General features: G+C 37.6%; 1 long non-coding RNA gene across 1 annotated transcript; it reads right to left on the minus strand.

The window, feature by feature from the left end:
• Positions 1 to 5,218: 5,218 nt before the first annotated feature.
• LOC134324152 (uncharacterized) lies at positions 5,219 to 9,882 on the minus strand. Its single transcript, XR_010014153.1, has 3 exons — positions 9,740 to 9,882; positions 6,734 to 6,858; positions 5,219 to 5,433 (listed from the first exon to the last, which is right to left on the minus strand). It is a non-coding gene; the product is annotated as an uncharacterized LOC134324152 (long non-coding RNA).
• Between the last annotated feature and the right edge of the window lie 2,155 nt (positions 9,883 to 12,037).

Genomic DNA, 12,037 nt, shown 5'->3' on the forward strand with positions numbered 1-12,037 from the left:
TTTTTTGACAGATATCTTAGCATATATATTTTAATAAGGGTCCTGGGTCATGTTGATAAGGCTGATTGCAGTTGGGGAAAAAACAAGTTTGTGGTCAGAATAGTCCTCAGTCTTTTACTGGAGGAAAGTGTTTTGAAAAGATTATGTCCAGGGTGTGAGGGGTAGGTCATTACCTTACCTGCACGCCTCAGTGTCCTGGAGGTGTGCAGGTCCTAGAGAAATAGTAGGTTGCAGCCAGTCACCCTTTAAACAGAGAAAATAATTCAGGGCTAGATCCTCATGTGCATGTTCTGCCCTTACCTTGCAGACACACACAAAAGGTGAATTACAGTGGGGCCAAAAAGTATTTAGTCAGCCACTGATTGTGCAAGTTCTCCTACTTAGAAAGATGAGAGAGGTCTGTAATTTTCATCATAGGTACACTTCAACTATGAGAGACAAAATGAGAAAAAAAATCCAGGAAATCACATTGTAGGATTTTAAAAGAATTTATTTGTAAATTATGGTGGAAAATAAGTATTTGGTCAATAACAAAAGTTCAACTCAATACTTTGTAACATAACTTTTGTTGGCAATGACAGAGGTCAAATGTTTCCTGTAAGTCTTCACCAGGTTTGCACACACTGTAGCTGGTATTTTGGCCCATTCCTCCATGCAGATCTCCTCTAGAGCAGTGATGTTTTGGGGCTGTCGCTGGGCAACACGGACTCCACAAATTTTCTATGGGGTTGAGGTCTGGAGACTGGCTAGGCCACTCCAGGACCTTGAAATTCTTTTTACGGAGCCACTCCTTCGTTGCCCGAGCGGTGTGTTTGGGATCATTGTCATGCTGGAAGACCCAGCCACGTTCCATCTTCATGCTCTCACTGATGGAAGGAGGTTTTGGCTTAAAATCTCACGATACATGGCCCCGTTCATTCTTCCCTTAACACGGATCAGTCATCCTGTCCCCTTTGCAGAAAAACAGCCCCAAAGCATGATGTTTCCACCCCCATGCTTCACAGTAGGTATGGTGCAACTCAGCATTCTTTTTCCTCCAAACACGACAAATTGAGTTTTTACCAAAAAGTTCCATTTTGGTTTCATCTGACCACATGATATTCTCCCAATCCTCTTCTGGATCATCCATATGCTCTCTGGCAAACTTCAGACGGGCCTGGACATGTACTGGCCTAAGCAGGGGGATACGCCTGGCACTGCAGGATTTGAGTCCCTCTCGGCGTAGTGTGTTACTGATGGTAGCCTTTTTACTTTGGTCCCAGCTCTCTGCAGGTCATTCATCAGGTCCCTCCGTGTAGTTCTGGGATTTTTGCTCACCCTTCTCATGATCATTTTGACCCCACGGGATGAGCCCCAGATTGAGGGAGATTATCAATGGTCTTGTATGTCTTCCATTTTCTTACAATTGCTCCCACAGTTGATTTATTCACACCAACCTGCTTGCCTATTGTAGATTCACTCTTCCCAGCCTGGTGCAGGTCTACAATTTTCTTTGGTCTTGGCCATGGTTGATTTTGGAGTCTGACTGTTTGAGGCTGTGGACAGGTGTCTTTTATACAGATAACGAGGTCAAACAGGTGCCATTAATACAGATAACGAGTGGAGGACAGAAGAGCTTCTTAAAGAAGAAGTTACAGGTCTGTGAGAGCCAGAAATCTTGCTTGTTTGTGTTTGACCAAATACTTATTTTCCACCATAATTTACAAATAAATTCTTTAAAAATCCTACAATGTGATTTCCTGGATTTTTTTCTTCTCATTTTGTCTCTCATAGTTAAAGTGTACCTATGATGAAAATTACAGACCTCTCTCATCTTTCTAAGTAGGAGAACTTGCACAATCAGTGGCTGACTAAATACTTTTTGGCCCCACTGTACCTGTCCAAGATGTGTTTCTGCTTTGCACCCCTTGATTCCACTATTCATGATGCACAGACCCACCCACAGCAATACTCACCAGGAGGAATCGTTTTTTTTTTTTTTTTGCAACAGAAACTTGAAATTCCTATTTCCGCCTTAAACTGACACAATATAATCTTAAGCAGTGGGAGCTAAGCAGGTAAATTGATTTAGTTGGTATTAAACTGTTAATCATAAAGTCACTGGTTCAAGTCATACAACTTCTAAATTGCCACCATGGGCCCTTGAACAAGGCCCCTAACCACACAACTGCATTCAATCACATTTGTAAATGCTAAATGCTGTCTAGTTTTGGAATAACACAGATTTTTGTATAATGAAAAAAAGCTAAACGTGACTGTTTCTCTTCAAACTTCACAGATGTAACAAAATATACTGTTACTTTTTGTGACTGTTTTATGAGCTAGTTTACTAATTGCAATTACTAATTTGTTTTGACAGTGATTCTTTGAAAATCCCTAGTGAGCTCACTCAGCACTGTTATCCTGTTGCAGGTGCATTCCACATAAAGTCAACATTTTTCTTGGAGAGTAGTTTAGTATATTGTCTTCTGTGCTGATCAAACAAAAAAAGAACATGGTTTTAGTGGCCCAACTAAGAATTTAATACGAGCATTTGTAGATTGTTTTACCAAATCTTACCATATCAAAAGCTGCTAAACTGAATTGTGCCATTAGTTTTAGCAGTGAGATTACCACAATATGTTTTCTAAACAGAATAGTTTTGGTTAACAAGACATTCTCTTCACAGAGAGTCTAAGTTGCTCTTGTATCAAATTGTTCTGTATGTACAAAGCAACTATTACTCACCAGCTGTGGCACATCATCATTATTGCTTGTTTTGTCGCTGTCTTGGTGTATTCAGACTGATGGCCTTAACAATCTAAACAGCATAAAAGGCATTGCACTGACAAGTTGCACAATGCTGCAATTCATTATTAATCTGTCCAAAAAAAGTATGGCTAACACATTTTGTGCATTTTCTTAATTTCCTTTCTAAATGACATTGCCCATTGTCTTTACACTGGGATGACAAAAAGATTGTTATCCAAACAAAACTTGACCAATAAGTATTTTTGAGAAATGTAATGATATTCTTCTATTTTTCAGTCTATACCTGTGTTTTTATGGAGTGCAGTGTTAAGTGCAGTGTTAAGTGTTAACTACCTTGGTTAAGCCTTCTGAGATTGGGTTCAATCTTTAACAGTGCAGGACAACACCCCATGTCAGGGAAGTAATAAATCAAGCTTCATCATAGCAGTCTGACAGTCTGACTCAAAAATCTGGGTCACGAGGATGCTAGAAGACAACTACCTGTCTTACCTGGTAGTTGGCACAGTTTTGTAGGTACCTGTACCTTTCACAATTTTGTAGTTTTTCTGGTCTGTCCTGTCTTTGCTTTTAGAGCAGCCCTAATTCTTTGTAGCATTGATTTTGCCACAAACAATGTCTGCCACATCTCCATGTTGACATTTACAGTAATGGCATTTCACATACTGTATGCTTTTATTCAAAGCGATTGTGACAACTGCATTAAAAACAATGCAAACAATTAAGAATTCAAGACTTTGCTCTGGGGCCCAACAGTGGGGAACTGGCATGGGTGGGGTTCGAATTAGCCACTTTGTAGAAAACTGAGCCCATATAAAAGCACCATGTTGCAGATCGGTTAGATGCACATTTATGCTGTGATTCTCTCACTTCGCCTAAAACTGCTTTATTGAATTTATATCTGGTAACCAGAAAAACTATTAAAGTACAGTAAAGTACCAGTCATGCTAACAGAATAAATTCAGGTGAGTTTTGACATGGTACATTATCATGCTGGCACTAGCCATAGCAACTATATTTAGATTATCTGTGGCATTGAAGCAAAAGTATTGGGACAAATATTCACATTATTCACACCTTTACATCATTAGATTCAGTCTGAAACCTTAACAGGTTGAGTATTTTGAATTCATGATGTTTTTGCCAAATTTTTACCCTACCATCTGCATGTTGCAGAAGAAATCTTTTTCTAGTCAAACTAGCCTGTCTGACATCCTAACAATCACTGTCACTCTGATGATTACATTTTCTTCATTTTATTGTTCGATGTAAACATTTATTTATCACTCTGTATGACTGAAAAGCTCTTGAATTTCCAATGTTTATTTTAAACTGTTCTCAGATGCACTTTTGGGAAAGCATATTGCAGCACTAAATTTCTTACTGTCTATCAACATTTTCTCATTTACTTACTCATCAAGGACTCTTTAAGTGTATGACAAGAATGATAAGCATGCATAAAGAGTGTAATAGAACTAGAATAAGCAAGTAAGATATTATCATTTGAGCATTCTAATGCCATTTAAACTTCGTCAAGTCTCAAGATAATGTGTATAAATGTATAAATACAAAATATTTGTCACTTCACCAATGTTGGACAGAAAACTCAAACTAGTATCTTGAAATATTTAGAAAAATCTGTAGACAGTGTCACCCATGTTCCAGCAGCTTTTTTAGGCAGGTTTGTTTTTGGTAATTCATGTTCATTACATCTGGCCATCCTGATAAATTTTATATTTAAATAGGGTGACAGTATGGGTTTTTTTTCCTGGTTTTAACAAAGAGACCACTGCTTCATGTACTTTGTAGTTATGAAATATTTGTACAGATGATTTCGGGATATATTTAGACTTTCCTGTCATGTAGGTTGTAGCTAAATTAAGTGGGTAAAGTCAAATTATTCCCATTCATCTGGGCACAGAGAGGTCACCAGCTATAGTCAATCATAATCAATACAGGGTAATTAAGTTTAGAATAATGCAAATGACAGCTATTTCCACAATGGACCTTAATGCTTAATTACTTTTAATATATCAGATGGTGTGTAATAAATGTTAAATAAATACATGTTATGATATTTAGTTCCTGAAGAGATGATTTCTGCTGCTGCATTTATGTAACATTTAAGGATTAAGGATGACTAAGAAATGCCAATTTTAGAAGGCAGCCATGTACTGAAAACAAAAACAAAACTATTTACCACAAGGGTAGCGTGAACATTTTAATCTAATTATGATCTTTATCCTAGAACCTGATCAAATGTTATGCCTGCTAACCCTACTTATAACCCTAACCATTCATTGTAATTTATACATCTTTACTTGTGGGAACAATAATTAATTTGCAATAAAATTGATAAATTGATTTACTATGGTGAAAAAAAAAGAAAGCCATGTCTTTCAAGTGTGTTGGCCCCATGCTGAAAACAGCCAATGAAAACTACATCATGATGAATAGTAAGCATTGTTTATTGTAGAAGAGCTGCTACATGGCTAGTCATAGTCATCACAGTTCTGTTAGACACTACTAATAGCAAGTTACTCACAATTGTGACTTCATTAATGAGGTGTGTTTGTGTTTGGATTCATTAAGCAAGTAGTTTTGCGTGTAGTTTTACTGATGAGTCAGATACTGCCTGTACAGATTTTATTGTGCTCTACCAGGCTTTCTGTGCCAGAGACACCACTGCATGAAACACAATATAAGGAATAATTAGTCAACCAGGATAACAATGCTGTTAACCAAGAAACCAAACAAAGACAAGATAACAAGGTTAATAACAGGACTAGGCTAGACATTAAACACAGTACCTAACTTGACAAGGCTATGCTTTGTATGTTTTTAGCAATCTCATTTTTTAGCAGAATCCAACACCAACCAATGGAACAGACAAGGTACTTATACACAGGCTTATAAAGGACACAATGGGAAACTGGTGTAGGCAATGACAGGTTGACCTATTCACAGACACGGTGAGTAAACCAGGAGAGGTTCACTGAATTTAAAATAAATAATAACACATGTGGATCACAGTCGTATAAGTGACAGTGCATGAGGAGAGACCAGGTATGTTGTTACACTTTACTCTGTTCCAAAAATATATTTAAAAAATGTGGATCATTGACCAAAATCAATTTTTACATTCTGTAGTCTGTGCAATTACTTGATGGATAACCATGGTAGCAAATAACATTACATCAGTATAACAGTATAGCAGAAGTATAGCATAGCATAGTATAGCATATGTAGTAGAGAAAGGGGAAAACAAGTATTTAACAATTTATTTTTATTATTCAGTGTTTAAAAAAAAATTAATTTACTTTAAATTTGCACACATAATCTGATTTAACTAATAAAACCTAAACCTAAAAAGGATAAACAAAGATATGTTTTTAAAATAAGGAAGAAAATAATTTTACCACCACAGATAAAAAACATTAATATTTTGTTGTCAGACAGAGCTGAACTGTGTGACCGCAGTTCATTGCTTATTGTCTGTTGTGTAATTGTTGTTCCTGCTGTTTAAAGGTCATTTTTTCTAAGGAGGTGTTTCTTTTTCTACCCTTAGTAAAAGACTAACTTTTACGCGCTTGTCTATAACGATTTCTTGAATCATACTTTGTTTGTTTACTGTGGCTTTTTAGCTTTATTATTATTATTATTATTATTATTATTATTGTATAAGTGCAGTTTAATAATTTAGTTTCTTAGAACCATAATTGCTACCAATTGCAAAAACAGCAACAGATAAAAATTTGCACAAGGATGTTTTAGGTTTATTCACAACATTACTATCAAGAATATTTATGTAGCCTTGACATTCATAAATTTTTAGATACACTAGAGATGGTATTTATTACAAAGTAATACACAAAATATGTACAAAACCTGATAATAATGTAAAGTACTACGGAGATAAACATAAAATTAGTTGATGATGTCCAAGCACTGCCCACGGCGAAGGCAGAAACAGATCGTTACTTACAAGGACTGTGCTTCAGGTTTGCACTTGCTGGTAGCACACTTTCTACTGATCCCCAACCAAAAACAGACACCAGGACAAGCCATTGTTGTGCTAGCTGGTCCTCAGGAGCTTTACAGTTTAACTGCCTGAAAAGAGAGGAATGATCAGTCTGGAGCATGAACTACTGCTTGAAGCGGTAACTGTATGATGCCAGTCTGAGAAAGCTTTTGACCTGGTGGGCTGTGTTCAGGATTAGCCATTATAGAACTGCCTTTATTAAACTGTCTTTGTCAAGTTGGTCACACCTTGCAGGTTTTCTTTGTGTCCCATGTAGGCTACTTCTATCCTTACTATAATGCATTTCTTAGAACTGAGCAAGAGATTAGCCTATTCTAGGCATACCTTGGATACCTTGGATTACCTCCAGATGTTTTGCGCTGTTTGGAAATCAAGTTACACTAGACTAGTGGTGGGTGTTATACCTGATAACACTTTTTCCAATAATCTCTTGAATGCCAATATCCACCCCAAAGTTTAAGTAAGCCAAACCTGAAAACCTTTTGTTACAGCACTCTGCGAGGCATGGACTGCTTCTTAATCCTCACTTTTTTGCGTTGCTGACATGGCACATATCTGCAAGTATCATTTTGAGTGGATTGACAAGATGGAGCTGTTGCTGCAAGTCTGCTGGCTGTAATGCCTGCAGGAATGCATCCAGAACCATGCACTCTCCTACCGCCAGTGAGAACCTACCAGATGCCAGTCCCACCTTGTGCTTGACATTGGCAGCTAGTGGGCTAAGCTGAATTGCTTTGGCTGTATTGCTCCATCCCACCACTGTCACAAGCATGTCAAACTACTAAAGGTATGATTTTCAGTTTCCAGCATTCTATCACAGTGGTTTCCTGCTTTATTTTACGTGCTTCAGGGGAGCATAGAGCGTCTTGATGGGAACCTGCCCGAGTCTTTTACATTTCTTCTAATCCCACTTTTGACACCCATGTAGCATTGGTTAGACTCAGTTAAGGTCTGGATAAATACTTACTAGCCATTATTGGAGAGACAAGGCAAATAGCAAAAAAGTAGTGCTATGTTACTATGGGATAAAATGCAAAACCCAAACCCATATAAAACTAGCCTTACCCTCCCAAAAACTAAAGTTACCTTAGCAAAACACAGAAATGGTAGATTAACAAAGATAAATATATATATATACAGGTGCTGGTCATAAAATTAGAATATCATGAAAAAGTTGATTTATTTCAGTAATTCCATTCAAACAGTGAAACTTGTATATTATATTCATTCATTACACAGAGACTGATTGTTTCAAATGTTTATTTCTTTTAATGTTGATGATTATAACTGACATCTCAGAAAATTAGAATATTACTTAAGACCAATACAAAAAAAGGATTTTTAGAAATGTTGGCCAACTGAAAAGTATGAACATGAAAAGTATGAGCATGTACAGCACTCAATACTTAGTTGGGGCTCCTTTTGCCTGGATTACTGCAGCAATGCGGCGTGGCATGGAGTCCATCAGTCTGTGGCACTGCTCAGGTGTTATGAGAGCCCAGGTTGCTCTGATAGTGGCCTTCAGCTCTTCTGAATTGTTGGGTCTGGTGTATCGCATCTTCCTCTTCACAATACCCCATAGATTTTCTATGGGGTTAAGGTCAGGCGAGTTTGCTGGCCAATTAAGAACAGGGATACCATGGTCCTTAAACCAGGTACTGGTAACTTTGGCACTGTGTGCAGGTGCCAAGTCCTGTTGGAAAATGAAATCTGCATCTCCATTAAGTTGGTCAGCAGCAGGAAGCATGAAGTGCTCTAAAACTTCCTGGTAGACGGCTGTGTTGACCTTGGACCTCAGAAAACACAGTGGACCAACACCAGCAGATGACATGGCACTCCAAACCATCACTGACTGTGGAAACTTTACACTGGACCTCAAGCAACGTGGATTCTGTGCCTCTCCTCTCTTCCTCCAGACTCTGGGACCTTGATTTCCAAAGGTAATGCAAAATTTACTTTCATCAGAGAACATAACTTTGGACCACTCAGCAGTCCTTTTTGTCTTTAGCCCAGGCGAGACGCTTCTGACGCTGTCTCTTGTTCAAGAGTGGCTTGGCACAAAGAATGCGACAGCTGAAACCCATGTCTTGCATACGTCTGTGCGTGGTGGTTCTTGAAGCACTGACTCCAGCTGCAGTCCACTCTTTGTGAATTTCCCCCACGTTTTTGAATGGGTTTTGTTTCACAATCCTCTCCAGGGTGCAGTTATCCCTATTGCTTGTACACTTTTTTCTACCACATCTTTTCCTTCCCTTCGCCTCTCTATTAATGTGCTTGGACACAGAGCTCTGTGAACAGCCAGCCTCTTTAGCAATGACCTTTTGTGTCTTGCCCTCCTTGTGCAAGGTGTCAATGGTCGTCTTTTGGACAACTGTCAAGTCAGCAGTCTTCCCCATGATTGTGTAGCCTACAGAACTAGACTGAGAGACCATTTAAAGGCCTTTGCAGGTGTTTTGAGTTAATTAGCTGATTAGAGTGTGGCACCAGGTGTCTTCAATATTGTACCTTGTCACAATATTCTAATTTTCTGAGATACTGAATTTGGGGTTTTCATTAGTTGTCAGTTATAATCATCAACATTAAAAGAAATAAGCATTTGAAATATATCAGTCTATTTGTAATGAATGAATATAATATACAAGTTTCACTTTTTGAATGGAATTACTGAAATAAATCAACTTTTTCATGATATTCTAATTTTATGACCAGCACCTGTATATATATTCACTTGCATGAAACCCATGGTCACTTGCATAAAACAATTTGCTTTGTTTTTTTACAGTTTCAATGCCACAGTATCTGTAATTCAATTGATACAATATCCACTGGCATGGAACCACTGGCATGCAGTATGTTTATTCTGGGTTTGTACTGTGATAGCAGTCGTGTCTACACACCAGATTGTGTGGGTATGTGCGTTGTGTGTGAGTTACTAAGACAGATATTTACCATTCATGAGCCTTGCTGTTTGATTGCCCAGTTACCACAGCAACGCTGTTGCTAGTCGATAGTGCTGGAAGGGGTGAGGTGTTAATGGAGGTCTCCCCTCCCTCCTCAGATGGCTATAATTAAACCCCTGTTAGAGCTGGCCATCTCCCCTACAGGCTTTCAGTGAGATAAATGTAAGCAACAGGCAGATGCAAACGGAAACAGCTTGAACTACACTGACTGGCTGCACTGTGTTGATAATAGATGTGGACGATATATAACTAACTAATAATTTTTGTATTCGAATGTACAGTAAATGCATGTCATATTCATGTTCATGTCAGAGCCACCTCAAGGTAAAAGCATTAGATGTAGCTAAAATGTCATATGAACAAAATCATTCATAGTACGATGTCATTTGTTCAGAGAATATATATATTAGGGCTGTCGTTTAACGCGTTAATTAACGCGATTAACGCGTTAAAATTTTAATCGCGATTAAAAAAATTAATCAAGATTACAATTTTTAATCTAACTATTTTTATTTGGCTGTTTGTGCCACGTAAATATGTGTCTCTGTGGTAATGAACTGTATTTTAGATGAATTTGGTTGTAAAGCGCATGAACTGTACACAGAACTTTACGTTAACTGGATCACACTGGACTGTTTATAGCAGTATGTCCAAAGTCCGGGGTGTTCTGTCCAGATCTGGTTTTATGCGGCCCGCATCTTCTGTTTTAAACTGCATTACTTGTGACCCGCCAGCGCAGTCAAACAGAAAAAAAGTAGTAAATGATTGTCGCTGTCCGATGAAAAACTACTTTTAGCGGTTTTCACTATTTTTACATGTTGATGAAAAGATAAATGAAATCACGCGATCTTCGTAACGAAAATCTCCATTGGCTGCTAGACCTGTCCATCAAAACCGCGTAGCTCCGCCTCCTTCCCTCAGGTACTGTTTGATACAGAAGTGAAACTGCGTAATGCTTCATCTCTACAGTTTATTCAGGTTATTCTATCACATGGCTATAAACATGATTTATATTTGTGATATTTGTAGTTTTTTAAAAACACATTTGTATCTGATATTTACATGGATTAAGCATTTCCATGGACTGTATTAATTAACACTTTTTATAGCTACAGTCAATAACTTATAGCTAATGTCTGGTAACTTGACTGTTTCAGGTATTTATAGATGGTTGAATGGTAATAGAACAATATTTCCCAGTCATGTTTCTGCAAAACACAGTATTAAAAGATTCTTAACAAATCTATGAAATAATCATATCTGTGTTTTGTTATTGATGCATAATATTAGATTAAAATATTTTGAAAGCATGATTTCTGGGTTAGCCAAAAAGCTTAACCCTTTGATGCACAACCTGGGTCAAAAGTGACCCAACTGAGTTTTTATTTTCTATATCTTTGCAATAAATTAATTTCGTCATTCAAGCTTCCATGAATTTTTCAATTAACTTGTTTTTGATCATCACAAATCCTTATTTCAGTTTTATATTTTTTGCTTTTTTTAATAAAAGTCATTTTTGTATCACTACCCTCCTAATGCACAATATGGGTCAAAAATGACCCTTATATATTTACTATGGAATTTGACAGAAACTACTGACATTTGTAAGTGTTTGTAGTCAAAAACATATTTACTGATCTTTTGAAAGACAACCAAAGATTAGGCTCTTGAATCTTGAATATGTCCAATACTATTTGCTTGCTAGCTGTTTACATATTCTAGTATAGATAACTTTTATTAGCTAAGACAGCAAATACATGAATTACTGACATGAAAATATTCTTGAATGGATGAATATGGGTCATTTTTGACCCATGTTGTGCATTAGAAGGGGTTTGCTTAGCTTGTGCATCAAAGGGTTAAGCACCAGGGCCCAGGGAAGGGGGGGGGGGTTTCTGGGGTCCTCCACGACATGAACTCAACCACTCACCTCACTGCCCCCCCAACCCCCCACCTCCCCCCTGGCTGCACTCGCCAAGTCATTTTTATTATATTAAAATGTTTTTGTTAAGTAAAACTAAAAAAACTAAAACTGTGCATTAAAAATACCAGAGGCAGGAATTGTAACTTCTGAGTGACTTTTAGTTCATTCTGTTCAGCCATCAGCATATGCGATTTGTTTTTAACTGGGGCCCATGAGCTCCTAGTTACACCACTGGTGTGGCATCTAGAAATGGTTCTTGCAATAAAAATGTGCATAACTGTTCAAATTTTGCTTAATTATTAGTTTGCGTTTAATTGCGATTAATCACGATTAATTTGGCTCTTTAATCGCGATTAATCTCGA

This window comes from Trichomycterus rosablanca, chromosome 1 (assembly GCF_030014385.1).
Source record: "Trichomycterus rosablanca isolate fTriRos1 chromosome 1, fTriRos1.hap1, whole genome shotgun sequence".
NCBI lineage: Eukaryota > Metazoa > Chordata > Actinopteri > Siluriformes > Trichomycteridae > Trichomycterus > Trichomycterus rosablanca.